The sequence below is a fragment of the Oncorhynchus kisutch genome, unplaced genomic scaffold (assembly GCF_002021735.2).
Source record: "Oncorhynchus kisutch isolate 150728-3 unplaced genomic scaffold, Okis_V2 scaffold1888, whole genome shotgun sequence".
Classification (NCBI taxonomy): Eukaryota; Metazoa; Chordata; class Actinopteri; order Salmoniformes; family Salmonidae; genus Oncorhynchus; species Oncorhynchus kisutch.
Window position 1 is genome coordinate 17176 of NW_022263833.1, and position 24393 is coordinate 41568.

Sequence of the window (24393 nt, forward strand, 5' to 3'; positions counted from 1 at the left end):
CCCTGGTTACACCTCCACACCTGGTGACATTAATATACTACACCACTACACCCTGGTTACACCTCCACACCTAGTGACATTAATATACTACATCACTACACCCTGGTTACACCTCCACACCTGGTGACATTAATATACTACATCACTACACCCTGGTTACACCTCCACACCTGGTGACATTAATATACTACATCACTACACCCTGGTTACACCTCCACACCTGGTGACATTAATATACTACACCACTACACCCTGGTTACACCTCCACACCTGGTGACATTAATATACTACATCACTACACCCTGGTTACACCTCCACACCTGGTGACATTAATATACTACACCACTACACCCTGGTTACACCTCCACACCTGGTGACATGAATATACTACATCACTACACCCTGGTTACACCTCCACACCTAGTGACATTAACTTACTACATCACTACACCCTGGTTACACCTCCACACCTAGTGACATTAACTTACTACATCACTACACCCTGGTTACACCTCCACACCTGGTGACATTAATATACTACATCACTACACCCTGGTTACACCTCCACACCTAGTGACATTAACTTACTACATCACTACACCCTGGTTACACCTCCACACCTAGTGACATTAACTTACTACATCACTACACCCTGGTTACACCTCCCCACCTGATGACGTTGTGAACTGATGGAAAGGATGATCAGGGAGAGAGAATTCACCATCAGAGTAGGAGTGCTGATCTGGGATCAGGTCGACTCTGTCCATATAAACACTTGTATTCATTAGTATCTGACCTTTGGTAAATTCTTAGTCTGGATTGTTGTCTTGTGTCAAAATGGACCCTGTACATTCATGAAATATGCTTAATAAATGAGGGCTCACCTGCTACCACTGTAGTAGTACCAATACATATAGAATACTTGTACCAGCTGTTATATATATGCACATTTTATCATGATGAGCTCTTACATTTTCTCCAGTATTAAAGTTGCCTTCCAGTGGCCACCACTCCTCCAGCCACATCTGGAAGTCCAAGACAGACAGAGAAACACACACAGAGTCTGAGAGCTGGGAAAATAGACAAATGTAAAACAAATGTTGCTTATTCATAGGTTGCACCTCAATCAGTGGGTAGCGTCATGTCATTGTTATGAATGTTCTCCAAGCCTCCCCCTGCTGTCGGTGCCATAGACGTGCACAAAAGTTGAAATGGATCGAGGCTCATGACAATATAATAACAAAGGTTTTTCTGTTTTTTAATTTTTGTATCCAACCACAGGAGCTCACTCTCAATTTTCAAAATACACCAGAGAGCATCATTTAGCCACAGAGGATCAATAGTTTCAAAAAATAACTGTGGATTAAGTTTACATTTTATCACAAGCAAATACAGGTAACTGCCGAGCCCTTTCTCAACAATGCAGAGTTAAAACGTTTTTTTGAAATGCTTTGGAAAATAGTAACACTAAACAATAATAACGAAGCTATATACAAGGAGTACCAAGTCAATGTGAAGGAGTACAAGGTCGTTTAGGTAATTGTGGTAGTATGTACATGTAGGTAGGGGTAAAAGTGACTAGGCAATCAGCATGTGTGTAATGTTGAGATGGAATTGTCAATCCTTAAAGCAGAAGCCAAACGGTTAATAAGAACTGTGGTTAAAAACAAATGGCAAGAGTTGTGGAACAAGGAGAGAAAGGGAAGACACCTGGATGAGATCCAGGAACAGAGAGAGAAAGGGAAGACACCTGGATGAGATTCAGGAACAGGGAGAGAAAGGGAAGACACCTGGATGAGATCCAGGAACAGGGAGAGAAAGGGAAGACACCTGTATGAGATCCAGGAACAGGGAGAGAAAGGGAAGACACCTGGATGAGATCCAGGAACAGGGAGAAAAAGGGAAGACACCTGGATGAGATCCAGGAACAGGGAGAGAAAGGGAAGACACCTGTATGAGATCCAGGAACAGGGAGAGAAAGGGAAGACACCTGGATGAGATCCAGGAACAGGGAGAGAAAGGGAAGACACCTGGATGAGATCCAGGAACAGGGAGAGAAAGGGAAGACACCTGGATGAGATCCAGGAACAGGGAGAGAAAGGGAAGACACCTGTATGAGATCTGTTAGAGTTGCGTCAATTCGAATCTGGTATCAGGATAAATATGACAATGAGTCACCGATTGTATACTATGTATTTTTTATTAGCTAAGCAATAAGTGGTAAATGCAATTTTCGTATATACGGCCTCTCTGTCCCACCTCGCAGGGCAAACCAGAGAACTGACAAGATGTATGTAAACAGTATTCTTTATACTGTGATAGACAGTTCCAACCCGTCTGTTGGCCTATCACAGTAGAGACTGGGCGTGGTTTAAACTTGCTCAGCCTATTGCAGGTGCTCAGACGGGTCCCCGCCTCTTGGCGCTTCTGCTGATAGATGTAACTGTTGCTGCGAAGAACATCCATGCGCTCATACTGTTATCTCGCACCTGGCTCCTGTTATCTAACAAAAGACCGCTTGTTCTCACAACACCCCGCTCTGAATGTGCCCCCCTCCCAACTCATTGAACAGTTCCTGTCTTCATGCTACTTTTCCATCATGAGAAAGGCCCATGGCCTTGAAACTTTTAACAATGTTTCAAGTCAGCTATGTTGCATAACACATACATACATCCACACAAGCCAACAGCAGATAATATTCAATGATATATATGGTAATGGCTATAGTGTAAAACACAGAAACCTCATAGATCCAGGAACAGGGAGAGAAAGGGAAGACACCTGGATGAGATCCAGGAACAGGGAGAGAAAGGGAAGACACCTGTATGTGATCCAGGAAAAGGTGGGGGCAGCGGGGTCCTCAGGCCGAGAGAGACGGGAGGAAAGTGTTGTCACAAGGCTGAGAAACACAAGGCTCAATAGTACATTGAAATTGGTGGGGAGACATCTGACTGGGAGGTGTGATCATTTTCAGAAATATGTGAGGGAAAGGGAGCGATTGTTATTAGTTTTGAGGAGTAATGGGGTTGATGAGCCAGGATTAAGTGAACTGCTGGAGAAATCTTCAGGGGATGAAGAAGGAAAAAGAGAGCAAACTAGAAGTTATTAGGCCCTAGACAGAGAGGACACAGTGGCAGAATACCTGACCTCTGAGACTGACCCAGAATGAAGGAAATCTTTGACTATGTACAGACTCAGTGAGCATAGAGAAGAGAAGACAGGCCAAGTGCACACTGCCCACAAAATGAGGTGGAAACTGAGCTGCACTTCCTAACTTCTTAATTAACATCCTGCCAAATGTATGACCATATTAGAGACACATATTTCCCTCAGATTAAACAAACCCACAAAGAATTTTAAAGCAAATACAATTTTGATAAACTCACATATCTATTAGGTGAAATACCACAGTGTGCAATCCCAGCAGCAAGATTTGTGACCTGTTGCCACAAGAAAAGGCCAACCAGTGAAGAACAAACACCATTGTAAATACAACCTATATTAATGTTGATTTATTTTCCCATTTGTGCTTTAACTATTTGCACATCATTACAACACTGTATATAGACATAATATGACATTTGAATTGTCTTCATTCATTTGGAACTTTTTTGAGTGTAAAATTGACTGTTCATTTTTGTATTGTTTATTTCACTTTGTTTATTAACCATTTCACTCGTAAACATGTGTTTCCCATGCCAATAAAGCACCTTAAATTGAAATTGAGAGAGAAAGAGAGAGGGAAAGAAAAGAGAGCAGGGTTGTACACTGAGGTTAGATGGGAATTCAATACGTAAATTCCAAAATGGTGACAAATACTGACATTTAATCAATTACAAATTAAATGACCCTCCCCTGGACTAAACTTTAAAAAACACAAAACCCTCCCCCTGACTGAAATTGAAATAGCATGACCCTCCCCCGTTTTCCTCCGTGAAATGCAGTAATTGCATACATTTCTGCCTGTCTCTAAAGCATAAATGGATTTATACTATAGTATTGGTGCAGTAATGCAAGATATTGGATTACATATGTCAGAAAACGAACTAGTAGCCAGTTGTTGTTGCCCATGGTGAAATAATATCAAACCCACAGACTCCTGAAGCACATATGTCCCACACGAACTCCCGAGTCTAGTTAGCATTTCGCTACCTAGCTAGGCTGTTTTATGACAAAACGGATGATCTGAATCAAACACTAACGTTAGTTAGCCATCCTCGGCGACAATGTTATTGTGGCGCAGGAAATTCATATTTGTGTTTTAACTTTATGTTAACTGTCATTGAAGTTGATGCTTACTATTAGGTTTCAGATTCGAAGTAAGATCAATTGCCCGTTATGTTTTGTGTTTCGTTAAGGACTCAGAGTGCCCTTCTTACGGAAGGAAATGTCGACTCCCGGAACACTTAAAACAAAGTAACTGTACTACTGTAGCCAACACTCTTATTTTCTAAGACAAGTGAAGAAACGCGTAGTTTCCACAATGGATCCGGTAAGTCTGGTTATTTTAACAGTATAGGCCTGCTGTTGCAAAATAAAATGTATAGGTCTATGTAACAGGTGTAAAAAATACGTTATGTATTTCACCGAAAATCCCTCATATTTATTTTAAGGTTATTTTGGGATATATTACATTACTTTCATGAGTGAACTATTTTATTGTAATTATTTTCTAAATTGTGTTAATGCTGTGATGTCATCAACGGGAGCCATTATTTTACTCCTCAGTTTTCTCAGAGCCTGATGAGGAGAGGTATGTATGTATGTATGTATGTATGTGTGTGTGTGTGTTATGTATGTATGCATGCATGCATGCATGCATGCATGCTCCGGTCTTTTGAATGCACATGTTCACAAATGCACAAGAGACAAGCACAAGTTATATCGTCACTGATTTACTGTTGCATTGCTGTTTATATGAATATATATTCATGTGAATGGGAATCATGTTCCGAGTGCAACTTTGCAAGGCTAGCCCAGCTACCGTTAGCCTTGTTGCGGGAGAGGGTCTCTTTCAGGTGCAGACATCTTGAGTTTTCTGGTGATTTTCTCACGGGCATTCTGCACTGTCTTTTGTCTTTTATCAGGCAAATATACTTGTAATGGAGTCCAGACGGCAGCATTAACATTTGCCTTGTATTTGTATCCATTCCATGCAGTCATTACTAGAGAGACAACCGGCAGAATTGTGTCCAGAGCCTCGTCTCCCACCTACACCTTACAAGAACACAATGCAGAACGGTACCAGTGCAGAGCCGGTTACATTGGTGCCGTGATCCGGATCAACGTGGATCATTATGAATCGCCGTTGATCAACACCTTCTTGGTCACCGGGAGTTGCTATGCTATAAATAGGTTGGAAGTGAAATCTCTTAAACACACCAAAAAATAGCTAATGGTTTGTTTGGTATATCTCTTAGATTAACTGATACATTTGAAATTGTTGTTACATATATTCCATTTTATTTGTGTATTTTGATAGTGAATATGACTTCAAGTTGAAGTCGGACGTTTACGTACACTTAGGTTGGAGTCATTAAAACTCGTCTTTCAACCACTCCACAAATTTCTTGTTAACAAACTATAGTTTTGGCAAGTCTGTTAGGACATCTACTTTGTGCATGACAAGTCATTTTTCCAACAATTGTATAGACATATTATTTCATTGTCACTATTCCCATGGGTCAGAAGTTTATGTACACTAAGTTTACTGCCTTTAAACAGTTTGGAAAGTTCCAGAAAATGATGTCATGGCTTTAGAAGCTTCTGTTAGGCTAATTGACATCATTTGAGTCAATTGGAGGTGTACATGTGGATGTATTTCAAGGCCTACCTTCAAACTCAGTGCTTCTTTCCTTGACATTATGGGAAAATCAAAAGAAATCAGCCAAGACCTCAGAAGAAAAATTGTAGACCTCCACAAGTCTGGTTCATCCTTGGGAGCGATTTCCGAATGCCTTAAGGTACCACGGTCATCTGTACAAACAATAGTATTCAAGTATAAACACCATGGGACTACACAGCCGTCATACCGCTCAGGAAGGAGACTCGTTCTGTCTCCTAGAGATGAACTTACTTTGGTGCGAAAAGTGCAAATCAATCCCAGAACAACAGCAAAGGACCTTGTGAAGATGCTGGAGGAAACAGGTACAAAAGTATCTATATCCACAGTAAAACGAGTCCTATATCGACATAACCTGAAAGGCCGCTCAGCAAAGAAGAAGCCACTGCTCCAAAACCGCCATTAAAAAAGCCAGACAACGGTTTGCAACTGCACATGGGGACAAAGATCGTACTTTTTGGAGAAATGTCCTCTGGTCTAATGAAACAAAAACAACTGTTTGGCCATAATGACCATCATTATGGTTGGAGGAAAAAGGGATCGGCTTGCAAGCCGAAGAACACCATCCCAACCGTGAAGCACAAGGGTGGCAGCATCATGTTGTGGGGGTGCTTTGCTGCAGGAGGGACTGGTGCACTTCTCAAAATAGATGGCATCATGATGAGGAAACTTATGTGGATATATTGAAGCAATATCAGTCAGGATGTTAAAGCTTGGTTTTTAAATGGGTCTTCCAAATGGACAATGACTCCAAGTATACTTCCAAAGTTGTGGCAAAATGGCTTAAGGACAACAAAGTCAAGGTATTGGGAGTGGCCATCACAAAGCCTTGACCTCAATCCTATAGAAAATTTGTGGGCAGAACTGAAAAAGCATGTGTGAGCAAGGAGGCCTACAAACCTGACTCAGTTACACCAGGTCTGTCAGGAGGAATGGGCCAAAATTCACCCAACTTATTGTGGGAAGCTTGTGGAAGGCTACCCAAAATGTTTGGCCCAAGTTAAACAATTTAAAGGCAATTCTACCAAATACTAATTTAGTGTACGTGAACTTCTGACCCACTGGAAATGTGATGAAAGAAAAAAGCTGAAATAAATCATTCTCTACCATTATTCTGACATTTCACATTCTTAAAATAAAGTGGTGATCCTAACTGACCAAAGACAGGGATTTTTTTACTAGGATTAAATGTCAGGAAATGTGAAACTTGAGTTTAAATGTATTTTGCTAAGGTGTATGTAAACTTCCGACTTCAACTGTATATTGTTGAAAAAGGAGACCGTGTTTTCAGTGATGAGCTTCAACTGGGTCTTGGGAGAGGGATGTTTTTCAGGGAGTTGCCTCAGACCCCAGCTAGAACTATAGATGTTGTCGATTCACCACATTTTTGCTCCACTCGGGTGCCTAACGACACACCCTCAGCTCCTTTCATTATGCTTAGTGACACTCAGATACAGTGCCTTGCGAAAGTATTCGGCCCCCTTGAACATTGCGACCTTTTGCCACATTTCAGGCTTCAAACATAAAGATATAAAACTGTATTGTTTTGTGAAGAATCAACAACAAGTGGGACACAATCATGAAGTGGAACGACATTTATTGGATATTTCAAACTTTTTTAACAAATCAAAAACTGAAAAATTGGGCGTGCAAAATTATTCAGCCCCTTTACTTTCAGTGCAGCAAACTCTCTCCAGAAGTTCAGTGAGGATCTCTGAATGATCCAATGTTGACCTAAATGACTAATGATGATAAATACAATCCACCTGTGTGTAATCAAGTCTCCGTATAAATGCACCTGCACTGTGATAGTCTCAGAGGTCCGTTAAAAGCGCAGAGAGCATCATGAAGAACAAGGAACACACCAGGCAGGTCCGAGATACTGTTGTGAAGAAGTTTAAAGCTGGATTTGGATACAAAAATATTTCCCAAGCTTTAAACATCCCAAGGAGCACTGTGCAAGCGATAATATTGAAATGGAAGGAGTATCAGACCACTGCAAATCTACCAAGACCTGGCCGTCCCTCTAAACTTTCAGCTCATACAAGGAGAAGACTGATCAGAGATGCAGCCAAGAGGCCCATGATCACTCTGGATGAACTGCAGAGATCTACAGCTGACGTGGGAGACTCTGTCCATAGGACAACAATCAGTCGTATATTGCACAAATCTGGCCTTTATGGAAGAGTGGCAAGAAGAAAGCCATTTCTTAAAGATATCCATAAAAAGTGTTCTTTAAAGTTTGCCACAAGCCACCTGGGAGACACACCAAACATGTGGAAGAAGGTGCTCTGGTCAGATGAAACCAAAATTGAACTTTTTGGCAACAATGCAAAACGTTATGTTTGGCGTAAAAGCAACACAGCTCATCACCCTGACCACACCATCCCCACTGTCAAACATGGTGGTGGCAGCATCATGGTTTGGGCCTGCTTTTCTTCAGCAGGGACAGGGAAGATGGTTAAAAAAAAACCTTCATAAACCTGGAGACCAAGGGATGGCGCCCCACTGGCCTGTCTATCCACCACACATGGCAGGCAGATATAGCGGCCAAATACCCTCAGTGTAGAGGCTGCTAAGCCCTCATCCAAGCGAGGCTGCAGGTATTGGAGGACATACTGCACCCCGCGTGATCTCAGTAGCATAGTCGCGTTGGTAAGGCGGTCAAGAGAGCAGAGGTACCTATATGTGGCTTTCAAGTCCACATCCAAGATCCTGGGGGGTCCCGGCTTCTGTCGCGGGTTCCGCTCTATAATCTCCTGGTCCGGGAGGACCATGGCAGCTATCATGGTGTGGTACTCCCAGAGGCAGAGGGACAGTACGCCCGCAACAACTCCATGGTCCAGTCTCTGCTGTGAGTCAGAGAGCCCCCTGGAGAGACCCAGCTCTCCTGCAAGGCCTTGCGGAACTCAGCAGAGATGGGGACAGATGGAAAGTCATCACTGGCCACCAGTTTGATGTCCAGTGCAGTGGCTACCTGAGTGAATAGGCTTCGTGATGAAGCCCTGCTGAAGGCTTCTGATGGCCTGTCAGCCTGGTAGCCCTGCCCACTGTGGTTAGGAGTACCAGCATCGTCGTCCAGGAACAGCCTATCACTGGCCAAAAGGTAAAAGCTGTCGTCGCCATCGACGCTATCAACCTCCTGACGCAGGGCATTCACCCTCTGTTCAAGGTGGCCCCAGTGGTCCGACTCCTGCCCCCATCCAGGCCTGGCAGCAGATGGGCACTGCCTGCGGTGGCTCCGGCCACACTTCCTGTGAGGGTTACTGGACCCAGTAGAGGGACTAACAGCTCGCTGGCACACCACTCCTGAGGGAGCTCGTCCCCAGCCTGAGCCCGAGCCTGGCCGACGCACTCGTGCATGTCCTCCAATCGCGCCAGGCGTAGGTGTTCTGAGAACACACAAAACAGGCACCCAGTAGGGTGCTCCACCGCCCTCTCCTTGTGGCTCAAACCCAGGTAGTGCATATACTAGTGCTCCTACAATGAGTGTGTTTACATGCACACTTATCATTTGACGTTAAACTAGTTGTGGCAGTAGGCCGAGTATGGCATTAGTCACCTAAACACCTTACTCTGCTTATCTTAATTGGCTTAAGTTGACAATCGAAGTGACGCTGTTCAAAACACCTGGTTTTCTGAGCAATTTTTCAATATATTAGGCCACGTAAAGGCCTTCATCAGATTCATAGAGGCATATTTAATCTGCACATGTTCTAGTACAAGCAGTTCAGGGAAACTGAAAGTATACATCTTAGAAATAGTTTTCACATACAAACTTAATATGTCTGAAATCGGAATTAAATATGGTAATCAAAAATAACATGGACGCTGTGGTAGTACGTTTATTTTGATGGGACATTGATAAATGCATAAATTTGCCTATCAGTTAACCTGCTATTCATTATCTTTGTTTCACAGCGGTCAGCTCTACCTGTAGCTCTCTCAGTGGGAGGGGCTTATCATAAGGGGAGCCTCAACAACAACATGATGCTGATAAGTCGTCTCTCCAGAAGAGTCTCTCCAGATCAGAACGTCTCAATGAACACCAGCAAAGACTTATAGGAAGAAACCTCACCACCGCTGCTCTGACTGTGGGAAAAGTTTTGCTAAACAGAGAAAATTGGTCATTTACCAGTGGATTCATGCTGGAGGGAAGCCTTATAGTTGTGATCAGTGTGGGAAGAGTTTTGCTTGAGATTTCACCGTGACCAAACACCGACTTATACACACAGGAGAGAGGCCTTATAGCTGTAATCAGTGTGGGAAGAGCTTTAATCAATCAGCAGCCCTGAGCACACACCAACGCATACACACTGGAGAGAGACAGGAGTAAGGTGTATGTGGAAAGAGCTTTGCTCAATTGGGGTCACTGAAAAAAACACCAGAAAGCACAAACATGTTTTCTTTCATCCCTCCTCTTAGGCACCTGTTCAATATATCTAAATACAGTTTGAACAGAAAACATATTGGAAAGAGAATAGAGAATAGAGAATAGAGAATAGAGACCAGGATATGTTGTTACCCTGTGTCCCAATACTCAGTGTTATAGTCCTGGTCCTGAGAATAGAGACCAGGATATGTTGTTACCCTGTGTCCCAATACTCAGTGTTATAGTCCTGGTCCTGAGAATAGAGACCAGGATATGTTGTTACCCTGTGTCCCAATACTCAGTGTTATAGTCCTGGTCCTGAGAATAGAGACCAGGATATGTTGTTACCCTGTGTCCCAATACTCAGTGTTATAGTCCTGGTCCTGAGAATAGAGACCAGGATATGTTGTTACCCTGTGTCCCAATACTCAGTGTTATAGTCCTGGTCCTGAGAATAGAGACCAGGATATGTTGTTACCCTGTGTCCCAATACTCAGTGTTATAGTCCTGGTCCTGAGAATAGAGACCAGAATATGTTGTTACCCTGTGTCCCAATACTCAGTGTTATAGTCCTGGTCCTGAGAATAGAGACCAGGATATGTTGTTACCCTGTGTCCCAATACTCAGTGTTATAGTCCTGGTCCTGAGAATAGAGACCAGGATATGTTGTTACCCTGTGTCCCAATACTCAGTGTTATAGTCCTGGTCCTGAGAATAGAGACCAGGATATGTTGTTACCCTGTGTCCCAATACTCAGTGTTATAGTCCTGGTCCTGAGAATAGAGACCAGGATATGTTGTTACCCTGTGTCCCAATACTCAGTGTTATAGTCCTGGTACTGAGAATAGAGACCAGGATATGTTGTTACCCTGTGTCCCAATACTCAGTGTTATAGTCCTGGTCCTGAGAATAGAGACCAGGATATGTTGTTACCCTGTGTCCCAATACTCAGTGTTATAGTCCTGGTCCTGAGAATAGAGACCAGGATATGTTGTTACCCTGTGTCCCAATACTCAGTGTTATAGTCCTGGTCCTGAGAATAGAGACCAGGATATGTTGTTACCCTGTGTCCCAATACTCAGTGTTATAGTCCTGGTCCTGAGAATAGAGACCAGGATATGTTGTTACCCTGTGTCCCAATACTCAGTGTTATAGTCCTGGTCCTGAGAATAGAGACCAGGATATGTTGTTACCCTGTGTCCCAATACTCAGTGTTATAGTCCTGGTCCTGAGAATAGAGACCAGGATATGTTGTTACCCTGTGTCCCAATACTCAGTGTTATAGTCCTGGTCCTGAGAATAGAGACCAGGATATGTTGTTACCCTGTGTCCCAATACTCAGTGTTATAGTCCTGGTCCTGAGAATAGAGACCAGGATATGTTGTTACCCTGTGTCCCAATACTCAGTGTTATAGTCCTGGTACTGAGAATAGAGACCAGGATATGTTGTTACCCTGTGTCCCAATACTCAGTGTTATAGTCCTGGTCCTGAGAATAGAGACCAGGATATGTTGTTACCCTGTGTCCCAATACTCAGTGTTATAGTCCTGGTCCTGAGAATAGAGACCAGGATATGTTGTTACCCTGTGTCCCAATACTCAGTGTTATAGTCCTGGTCCTGAGAATAGAGACCAGGATATGTTGTTACCCTGTGTCCCAATACTCAGTGTTATAGTCCTGGTCCTGAGAATAGAGACCAGGATATGTTGTTACCCTGTGTCCCAATACTCAGTGTTATAGTCCTGGTCCTGAGAATAGAGACCAGGATATGTTGTTACCCTGTGTCCCAATACTCAGTGTTATAGTCCTGGTCCTGAGAATAGAGACCAGGATATGTTGTTACCCTGTGTCCCAATACTCAGTGTTGTAGTCCTGGTCCTGAGAATAGAGACCAGGATATGTTGTTACCCTGTGTCCCAATACTCAGTGTTGTGGTCATGGTCCTGAGAATAGAGACCAGGATATGTTGTTACCCTGTGTCCCAATACTCAGTGTTATAGTCATGGTCCTGAGAATAGAGACCAGGATATGTTGTTACCCTGTGTCCCAATACTCAGTGTTGTAGTCATGGTCCTGAGAATAGAGACCAGGATATGTTGTTACCCTGTGTCCCAATACTCATTGTTATAGTCCTGGTCCTGAGAATAGAGACCAGGATATGTTGTTGGCCTGGATCCCAATACTCAATGTTATAGTCCTGGTCCTGAGAATAAAACAGGTTTAAAACAACAACAGAGAAACACGTGTCTTACAGTGCTCCACATCTGTTATGATAGAGACTTTTTCCTGCTTAATGGAAGTATCAGGTGTAGTTTTTCACCAGTTATAAAGTGTGTTTGTTGTCTCTCTTTATGATTCCAGGCTGCATGGAGGGAGATGCAACAACAGCCTTGAGAACATCTGGACTCAAATTGAACTCTGTCCCAAGTGGCTGCCAGGTAAAAGCAGACGATAGCAGACAACAGGATTCTTAGTGAAAGGGGTGTTGTTGAACATTTTCTTGACTTTACTCGACTTTTATTGATCACGTAAAATGTTATCCAGGAACTTTCTGAAGTAATACTAGGCTACATGAGACGTTTATTTGTTCTAACTTACGTTTGGATATTTAAATAGATGTTTGATTGCTCTGGTCTAGGGGCGCATCAGTTGCAGTCTTGAGAATCGAATTTTCTCTCGGCAACTCATTACTAGCTGTCATTATCCGAACACTGCAACAAAGTTGTCAAACTGTACCCTACAACATTTCATGCCATACAAAGAAACAATGGCTTCCGCAATGGATCAGGTGAATCTGGTTTTAACATATGCCCGCTGTGTTGTATAAAATGTATAGGACTAGTTTTCATCACCTTTTATCCTCCACATTCCCGTGTTCGGTTTAAACTGCTGGACAAAAATAAACATGATTGTAAAACTTGTTAGGATATTTTTTCCCTCAGCAAAGTAACGTTAATCTACAGCTATATCATGTTTGGAAATCTGTCATATTACCTAATGTACTACCTACTTCCTCCCAAAATGTGCACTTGTTCACCTCCACTGATTTGAAAGTCAGATTATCCATTATATGACCAGATACTCACTCTGACAATGAAAATACATATTCTTCTTTGGGGTTTATCGGTGGTTGGCATCCAACTTTATGGTACATTACACCACCTACTGTACTGGAGTGTGGGCCAGCAACTAAATCCTATCAACTTTATGGTACATTACACCACCTACTGTACTGGAGTGTGGGCCAGCAACTAAATCCTATCAACTTTATGGTACATTACACCACCTACTGTACTGGAGTGTGGGCCAGCAACTAAATCCTATCAACTTTATGGTACATTACACCACCTACTGTACTGGAGTGTGGGCCAGCAACTAAATCCTATCAACTTTATGGTACATTACACCACCTACTGTACTGGAGTGTGGGCCAGCAACTAAATCCTATCAACTTTATGGTACATTACACCACCTACTGTACTGGAGTGTGGGCCAGCAACTAAATCCTATCAACTTTATGGTACATTACACCACCTACTGTACTGGAGTGTGGGCCAGCAACTAAATCCTATCAACTTTATGGTACATTACACCACCTACTGTACTGGAGGGTGGGCCAGCAACTAAATCCTATCAACGTTATGGTACATTACACCACCTACTGTACTGGAGGGTGGGCCAGCAACTAAATCCTATCAACTTTATGGTACATTACACCACCTACTGTACTGGAGGGTGGGCCAGCAACTAAATCCTATCAACTTTATGGTACATTACACCACCTACTGTACTGGAGTGTGGGCCAGCAACTAAATCCTATCAACTTTATGGTACATTACACCACCTACTGTACTGGAGTGTGGGCCAGCAACTAAATCCTATCAACTTTATGGTACATTACACCACCTACTGTACTGGAGTGTGGGCCAGCAACTAAATCCTATCAACTTTATGGTACATTACACCACCTACTGTACTGGAGGGTGGGCCAGCAACTAAATCCTATCAACTTTATGGTACATTACACCACCTACTGTACTGGAGGGTGGGCCAGCAACTAAATCCTATCTCCCAGCCCCGTTCTCTTAAAAGTATCAATATTTACGACTGTATCTAACAATGTTCTTCTTATTAAACTCAATTCCTGCTTGCACACGCTGGAGAGAATCCTTACTCCTGTCTTTGTGGTGTCAGAGAAATGCCATAGGAAGAGAGACTTTTCAAACAATATATTTATTGTAAGATATGCAAAAATGAAGCAATCAACCATCACTAAGAATAGTCCGTGTTGAAAACTCAATGAACAGAGCTGTCTTTTGCCTTTTATTGAAAGTACATCCTTTTTTATCTTTGACAGTTAGCAGATGTTCAGAAACAGACACTGGAAACAGATTTGTATGAAGTAATTTAGCTGGTCTGTGTAGATCATGATGGCTGATATCGCCACCACTCACTCTTCCTCCCTGCACTTCCCACATAGCTACATTCCTGCTGATTGTAAACAGCGGAGGTCACATACTGTGGTAGCACCCAAACAGCTCATACATCTGTACGCTCAGAGTTATGACTAAGTTACACAAGACAAGCCTGTATCAGCAAAGAATATTAGCATATAACAATAGACAATTCCCTCAGTAATATAGTAACATATAACAATAGACAATTATCTAAGTAAAAACAGTATAGTATGTCTAATTTAACAGTATAGTAGAATAATATAAAACTATAATATTAAAATGTCCACCACAGTGGAAGGAGTCAGTGATAAAACACCAGAAAGCACACGTGTGTCACAACTTCCGCCGACGTTGGTCCCCTCTTGTTCGGGCGGCGTTTGGCGTTCGACGTCACCGACCTTCTAGCCATCGCCAATCCACTTTTCATTTAGTCTTGTCTTCCATCAGTGATGACTCTTGCACTGAGATGCTGAACCTTAGAACGCTACGCCACTCAGGACCAATCTATTACACCATCCATCCACCAGACTAGAACAGACCTTCAGGACCAATCTATTACACCATCCATCCACCAGACTAGAACAGACCTTCAGGACCAATCTATTACACCATCCATCCACCAGACTAGAATAGACCTACACATAGTCTGTCTGAAATGGCATCCTATTACCTATATACTGTCAGGTGACATTTCAGATGCAGCCATCCTCTCTAACAATTAGAAGTCAAACAAATGATGTCAGGAACTCCAAATGTCATTAAGTCGCTATTGTGGATTGTCCATGTAATGACGTCTCACAAATCATCATCGCCATGGTGATGCTCCATGACATCATTTATTTGGTCGGTTGAAGTGTTGTAGTGGAGTGGGTGTAGCAGTACTACACTCTTAGAAAGAAAGGTGCTATCTAGAACCTGAAAGGGTTCTTCGGCTGTCCCCATAGGAGAACCCTTTGAAGAACCCTTTTGTGTTTCAGTTAGAACCTCTTTGGTTCCAGGTAGAACTCTTTAGGATTCCATGTAGAACCCTTTCAACAGACCAGATGCTTTTTAACTTTCTGTGGAGAAACCGAACCCGTCACATTAGGAAACTGTTGCATTGAACACATGAGTATGGTGGGCTGAATTTTCTGGACATTCCTACCTTAAATAATACTTTTAAGATCAATTTGATAAAACACTACATCATGCCTTTTCTACTTTTGGTGGCCTTAACTTCATGTTGGTTTGCTATTGACAAAGTTCCAGTGAAGCTCTGCTTTTCATCAGCAGGTTTTCTAGTCATGAACCGTCATTTAGAAGCATAATTTCTCTCCACACGTATATTATATCTGGAATAATCAGCACATATTGTGTAACAATAAATCTTTGTTTTTAGAATATTGGTTCAGAAATAATATCCTATCCTTATCACTTGACAAGATCCCTATTTATATAGAGTCTCAATTCCCTCAGGTGTTGCTTTATTATTCAGGAACATGTTAAGACCCTCAGAACCTTCCTTCGATTACAGCTGTTGACTCAATAGTAGTAAAGATTCGTTTTTGTTTTGGTCTGTTCAACAACAGAGTGATACTTGCCTTGTATCAACAGGATTTTGTATCTCTCTATCACCCTATGTAATTCCTTATTGGAATTGTTTTATTGATCATATTTGTTGTCTCACACAAACGTACTGACTAACACAATTAAGGACGTTTATTATAAAATGATCAATTTATATTATCCTGCCAACCACTATATGAAGATTTTTTTTTAAAGAAACACATTCAAATTGTACCGTTTGAAATGACCACCCAGAAACCGTGTTGAATCTTTGGCAAGACATCAGTAGATTTATAATGGAACATATTCATGAAGATTTTACACAATTATGGAGAGATGTACTGCATGAATTCTTCACCGACGATATAAATAATTTGGATAGATATTTTTCTTCTTCGTTCACTCGCCTTACAGTAGGTGGCGGTAATACTCCAATAGGTGTAGTCTGCCATAAAACCTTAAAGCACAAGACAACAGGAAATTGTTGACGAGAACAGCTAGGGTCGAACAGTTCATATCATACAAGAAACAGTAGCTTCCACAATGGATCGGGTAAGTCTGGTTTTAACATTATATGTCCGCTGTGTTGTATAAAATGTCTAGGCCTAGTTTTCATCATATTTGAACCTCCACATTGCTGTGTTCTGTTTGGAGCGGCAGGTAGCCTAGTGGTTAGAGCGTTGGGTCAGTAACCTAATCCCCGAGCTGACCAGATAAACACCTGTCGTTCTGTCCCTGAACAAGGCAGTTAACCAAGTTTGTATGTATTATGGATCCCCATTAGCTACAAAGGCAGCAGCTACTCTTCCTGGGGTCCAGCAAAATTAAGGCAGTAAATACAATCATGTTTAGCCAGTTATGGTAAACTGTAGCTAGTGTCGTGGAAATATTTGGGCAATCATATTTCACAAATCCTGGAGCCTGTGAGTTCAAGCAGATTTTTAAAAATTACTTCATAATAAAAGCCGAGCTGGAATCATGAAAACGACTGCCTTCCAATCTTGGCACAGAATATTTATACATTTGTCCTTCTTACGTCACACTCATAGTAACTCCTTAATGGCTTATCACCTGTTGCATTTAGCCACCGTTATTGTGGGATTGTGTTAGGTCAGGGAGAGCCGTTGTTGAAGAACCGGACATATATCCGCCCAGTTGCCCGACTAATTCCTCTCCCTGAGATGACGGGGAGCAATGAGCCTTTTGAGGAGTGTTGAATTTAACACATTTCCGGGGTGGCTGTAGAAAAGGCCTATGGAGTTGGTGGAATAATCCTTTAATTCATTGCCATTTACTCAGCTGGGCCAGGGGCGCTTTAATTAGGTCAGGTGGAAATGTCAGACAGATCTCAACTCCATAAAAGGAGGAAATTGCTTCGCCTGATCTCGCTGCTTTCTCTTCCTTAACTCCATCTGATCCAGAAGTTCTGTGCGTCCATGAATCCACGTAAGTCCACCGGCTCTTACCTTTCATCTGAATTATCTGTGGCGATCGGGAGAGTGGGCCATTCAGTTACTGTTAATAGTTATTACCGCGGAGCGCGGCTTGGAGCGCAGCTTCAAACATATTGTGTAATGTGAATTGTCAATGATCACGGCCCTACGGATCCTCATAGGCCAATTGTGCAATCGATATGGTTCATGTGTATTGAAATTAATTATATGTACACATGAAGACAATTGAAAGAGTGAAATGAGAAACGTCATTGTTTGCTAACTGATTGACTTTGATAATGGGGATTATAGATTGTATCACCATTTACTGTTTGTATTCTTTCATGATTTATGATACATAGTTACGAGCCTAAATGACTCACGGATGATTACTATTAACTTCTTAATGAACTGGACTGTTGAATTCCCTAAATTATGTTAATAATGAATGATATGATTTGATCTTTGATTATGAATTTGATTGGATACATGTTATTTGTTTCCTTTTGTGATGCAGCACAGACTACTCAGTAAATATACCACTTTATGGTTAAAGGAATTCCTGCCTCAGTCTCATCCATTCCTCTGTCACCTGACACGTGACCACCTGTTCACCTTCACTGTCAGTCATCCTACCTGTCCAGCCAACCACACAGATTCCACTAATCTTTCAGTTATCATATTGCCTTCATATTAGGACATGCAACCTGTCGAGTCACACAAATAGTTTCAAACATGTAGGACCACAGCAACAGACCGTGGCTACAGGATTAACCAATACATGACATCCTGCTGGGAAAAACCCAAGCGGTGTAACCATAGTTGGCCATAACAGTTACAAGAATAACCATGTGCTTGTCTAATGGTGTCCAAAGACAGAGAGCACATAGATGCACTAGTTTTGCTGGCTCCTTCTGAAATAAATAATTGCCACATATGTACTGAACAATTCACAATACTAGCTACCTGATAGGAGTGCTGGTGTTTGTTTCAGTATGATATGTTAGATAAAGGAATAAAGACAGACACCAATGTCAGGTTCAATAGCCTTGTTTGTGCATTGTACAAATCCCTACAACTGGAGTCCGGGGAACAGTCCGGCTAGTCGATTACCTATCAACTAGACTCCGTAACAGTGTTGGATTTTCCAGTTCCTATACTGTTTTCTTAGAAGTAGTAAGCAGAATCGATATGGACTTAACCATTAGTATATGTGTAAGCAGAACCAATGTGTATGTGCCAGCTGAGTCAATATGCACCTCTATTATGGGCGGCAGGTAGCCTAGTGGTTACAGCGTTGGGCCAGTAACCGAAAGGTTGCTAGGTCGAATCCACGAGCTGACAAGGTAAAAAATCTGTCATTCTGCACCTGAAAAGGGCAGTTAACCCACTGTTCCATTATAAATAAGAATATGTGACTTGCCTAGTTAAATTAAGATTACATAAAGAAATGGACCAGCTTGGCTTTGTGCCAAGCCATGTAATAAAGTCTATATAAATGTAATGTTCCGGTATGCTCGACGCTAGCTGGGTACGTTAGCTTACTAGGTACATTGATAGCTTTAGGTTGGTTGTTTTTATGTTAAACTTCAAGATTTACACCAAGGACGTTGCCTCTCGGATCATCACTCTCCCTCGCTTGGGCAAGGGACATTTAAGGCACTCGGATGTAAAACGCAATTCAAGGGTTGAGGGTTTAGCCGAAGGCTGTTGAGTTTGAAACGCAGCTGGAAGGCAATCGGGAAGATGCAAGATCAGGTGGGACCATTATAGGCAATGAGAGGGCAGATATGCGTGTTGCCACAAAGTCAAATGTCTATATCGTATTTAAGTTTAGGCATAAAGGTAGTGTTTTCAATGTTAGGGTTAAAATCAATTTTAAAAATATCAGTTGTAGAAATGGGTGTGTTCTATGGCTTTGTTTGTGGTAACTAGTGACGACCAGGCACTACTTCCATACAAAGTGTTTTTTTCCTCAAAGTTGCCTGGATGTGACGTGTCCTACTTTTACCAATACACACCTAACAACCTACTCGTTACGAAAATGTATATATGATCAAATAAGCCAGAAGCCAGATTTTGGGCCCAGTTATCCCTCTTGCTTCTCCTCTTCCGTGCTGTTCGATAGGAAATGACTGCTATAAAGGAATATGGTGGAAACTAGCCCATACCCACCAATCCAATGCTCTTAGATTTGTGGTTTATAGTGAACGATTGAACATTTCAGGTAAAAGGGGATATTCCAGGGATTCACCCAAATCAGAGGTTTAGACTGAATTAATACAATATTTGGTTTAATGATCAACTGTAAAACTTATTGTGGCCAACAGGACAAAGCTAGCCCGTCCCCCTCCACCCTCCAGGAGTCCCCCTCCACCCTCCAGGAGTCCCCCTCCACCCTCCAGGAGTCCCCCTCCACCCTCCAGGAGTCCCCCTCCACCCTCCAGGAGTCCCCCTCCACCCCCCAGGAGTCCCCCTCCACCCTCCAGGAGTCCCCAGGTCAATCGCCTCTCCGAACTTTACTGCTGGTTCTGGTCGACTGCAGGAAAACACCAGGGCAGAGTGGAACTGAGAGACTAGAAGAGGAACATGGAGATATGATTTCATTAAGTAAGAACCATGTGGATTAGATTACAGTCTGCTTCTGTAACAATGAATTGATTCATTATGTACTGATGAAAATATCTGGTCGTTCCACCTAATTTTGAGAAGCTCCCCCCAAAACACTTTCAGATTTCACCTAATTTTAACATTCTTTCATGAAGAGCACATGTTCAACTTCATAAAAACATGTTTTCTCCAGAGGTTATATGAAAATACATACTGTAGTAAGTGCCAATGTGCTAAATAAAGTAAAGGGGGACAACTGAAAACAACAAAACCACTAGTTTACATTGGTAAAATAGTCCTTTAAATCAGCCACAAATGTGCTTATGACAGGGCTAATGGAAGCTACTTTTGTTCCACAGGTGGTGAAAATTGAATACAAGCTTCACAAAAATAATATATTCTACCATATCAATTTATGGGTAAAATGGTTCACTTGCTCAGTTTTCTACAAAAAACACCAGATAATTGATAAAAAGACTAGAACCAGCTTACCTGCCGTGGCTCTATAATTTGACTGTTTGATGTTCGATGTTTCTTTTTCCCCAAAAACGTAAGGAACAGTTTCCCCATATTACAACATGGGTTGACCTTAAAATGAGGGACAGACGTAAATTAATCACAAATTAAATAAAATAAATAATGTTCAGAAATGACTGTCAAAGTAACCAAATAACTAGGGCTTTACATGCACACTAATCATTTCCTATTAAACTGATTATGGCAGTAGGCTAAGTGTGTCATTAGTCATGTAAACATCTTACTCTGCTGATCTTAATTGGTGTAAGGTCATAACCGAAGTAAGCATACGCCTTTAAAAACACCTGGTTTTCTGAGAATTCTTTAGAATGATTAGGACATGTAAACACTTTAATCAGAGTTATAGAGGTGTATTTAATCTGTGTATGTGCTAACACAAGCAGCGCCAGCTAACTTCTTTTGACCGAGTGCAGTGAGCGTTTATTTAGATCTGTCCATGTAAACAGGATTATTAGGGAAATTGTTCATTCAAAGCATGTCAACGTTTAAATCAAACTCTTATACTAATTGGCTTCAAAATAATCGTATTATTCTGCACTTGTAACTTTACTCAACGATGGTAAAACTTGGAGAAATTATTGTATTAGTTGGGTTAAAATCTTTCTAGATGTGACACAGGGTTGATGGAACTTTTCAAATTCAGAATTGTCACTTTAGCAAGTCTTTATTCATAGTATTTAATAACAGATTTAAAATATAATGCTGATGAACAATTTCTTCTGGAATATATGAAAGGGACCCAAAAGGCCTTAATTTCATGGTAGGACCCATCTGTTTATGGACCCATATTTGCAAAACCTAACTATTCAATGCCTTTGTATCACAGGGGACATCCCTCATCGTTGCTCTCTCAGTGGGAGGGGCTTATCATCTGGGGAGCCTCAACAACATCATGATGCTGACAAGAAATCTGGGGAGCCTCAACAACATCATGATGCTGACAAGAAAGAGAAGAGTCTCTCCAGATCAGAACACCTCAAACACCAGCATAGAGGTACAGGGAAGAAACCTCACCACTGCTCTGACTGTGGGAAGAGTTTTGCTAAACAAGACTTGACTATTCATGAGCAAATTCACACCGGAGAGAAACCGTTCCACTGCTCTCAGTGCGGGAAGAGTTTCACTGCATCTAAAACTTTAAAATCTCATCAGAGAATTCATACAGGTGAGAGGCCTTACCCCTACTTTGGTTGTGAGAAATGCTTCAAACAATCAGGATTCCAGACTACACAAAAACACACAGGACCTCCTTATAGCTGTGATCAGTGTGGGAAGAGCTTCAATCAATTAGTACACCTGACTATACACCAGCGCATACACACAGGAGAGAAGCCTTATAGCTGTGATCAGTGTGGGAAGAGCTTCAGTCGAACTGGAGACCTGACTACACATCAACGCATACACACAGGAGAGAAGCCTTATAGCTGTGATCAGTGTGGAAAAACCTTCAATCAATCAGGACACCTATCTAAACACCAACGCATACACACAGGAGAGAAGCCTTATAGCTGTGATCAGTGTGAGAAGAGCTTCAATGAATCGGGAAACCTGACTACACACCAACGCATACACACAGGAGAGAAGCCTTATAGCTGTGATCAGTGTGGGAAGAGCTTCAATGAATCAGGAAACCTGACTAAACACCAACGCATACACACAGGAGAGAAGCCTTATAGCTGTGATCAGTGTGGGAAGAGCTTCAATGAATCAGGAAACCTGACTAGACACCAACGCATACACACAGGAGAGAAGCCTTATAGCTGTGATCAGTGTGGGAAGAGCTTCAGTCGATCAGGAGACCTGACTGAACACCAACGCATACACACAGGAGAGAAGCCTTATAGCTGTGATCAGTGTGGGAAGAGCTTCAGTCGATCAGGAGACCTGACTGAACACCAACGCATACACACAGGAGAGAAGCCTTATAGCTGTGATCAGTGTGGGAAGAGCTTCAGTCGAACTGGAGACCTGACTAGACATCAACGCATACACACAGGAGAGAAGCCTTATAGTTGTGATCAGTGTGGTAAGAGCTTCATGGATTCAGGAAGTCTGACTACACACCAGCGCATACACACAGGAGCAAAGCCTTATAGCTGTGATCAATGCGGGAAGAGTTTTGCTCACTCTGTCACACTGACTGCACACCAACGCATACACACAGGAGAGAAGCCTTATATCTGTGATCAGTGTGGGAAGAGCTTCAATCGTTCAGGAGCCCTGACTACACACCAACGCATACACACTGGAGAGAAACCTTACTCTTGTCTATGTGGAAAGAGCTTTGCTCGTTCAGGGTCACTGAAACAACACCAGAAAGCATCTCCCTCCTACAGCACAGGTTACAGATCTCTAAATAAAGTTACAATAGAAAACATCTTGTAAAGAGTCATCCATCTCCCATTTGCTAACAGTTTACGAAGTCTTATTACCATGGTAACATGTGTAGATAATATGCAGCTCTGGATCCATATGTATCAAGCGTCTTGGAGTAGGAGTGGTGTGTATTGTGGGTGGGGGGGGTTCAGAGCTGTATCTTATTTCATTAATTCCTATTATCCATTAAATAACTGTGTAATTAGAATGTTTTAACAATACTAGGTATGTATTCAAAAGATCAATAAATGACATCCATTATCTCTCAACATCTGCTTATCACATTCATTTAATGTTTTATTATCTATAATAATAACAAATGTATAAGGAGCATAGGACTCCTGTAGAATTAGTTTGCTCCTAAAAGATGTTCATATTTTATTGTAAAAACCCTTCACCAGGTCAAATCAAATGTATTTGTCACATACACATGGTTAACAGATGTTAATGCGAGTGTAGCGAAATGCTTGTGCTTCTAGTTCCGACAATGCAGTAATAACCAACAAGTAATCTAACAATTCCAAAACTACCTTATACACACAAGTGTAAAGGGATAAAGAATATGTACATAAGATATATGAATGAGTGATGGTACAGAGCAGCATAGGCAAGATGCAGTAGTGTAGCTGATGGGACATATGGAAGGACAGAAGACACAGGACTATTAGTGTGGTCTAATTATGTTGTATTTATTGTAAAGGATTTTAATAGTGATATCTTTCAAGTTTCCTTGTTGTGTTTTAAGTGTGCTCCAGAAAGATGTTCACACATTTGGTTGTTAGGATGAGTTGTCATGGGGGCAGGTATGCCAGCTCTGCCCATCAGTACCTGTAGGTCATGTCAACCACAGACCTCACACTCTTCTGTTTTCTCACAGCCAGTAAGTTCTCCTACCAAACCTCTCTCTCTTCACTCTGGAAATAAACTTGATAATATTGTTGTGGAAATTCTACACAGGGTTCACTGGAAGTCAAACTTAAATGAATCATTGTTTATTCACAGTTAACTAGAGAGTTTCCAACCAACTCAATGCACCATAGTACACATCGATCGGGAGCTCTGCTGGGGCAGTCCCAGCAGTTGTCCTATATACGGCTAAACTCAAATCTACAGAACATGAATTGGTTCCTGCATGTGACTGGCTGTTATCCTGCAGGCTCAGTTTCCCAGGAAACTGATCAATGTCTCCTATCTTAACATCCAGAACATATGCTGGGTGTT

General features: G+C 41.9%; 1 pseudogene; it reads left to right on the forward strand.

The window, feature by feature from the left end:
- LOC116368213 (zinc finger protein 721-like) overlaps window positions 1-23298 on the forward strand; it is a 38648-nt pseudogene extending 15350 nt beyond the window's left edge.
- The last annotated feature ends 1095 nt before the right edge of the window (window positions 23299-24393 follow it).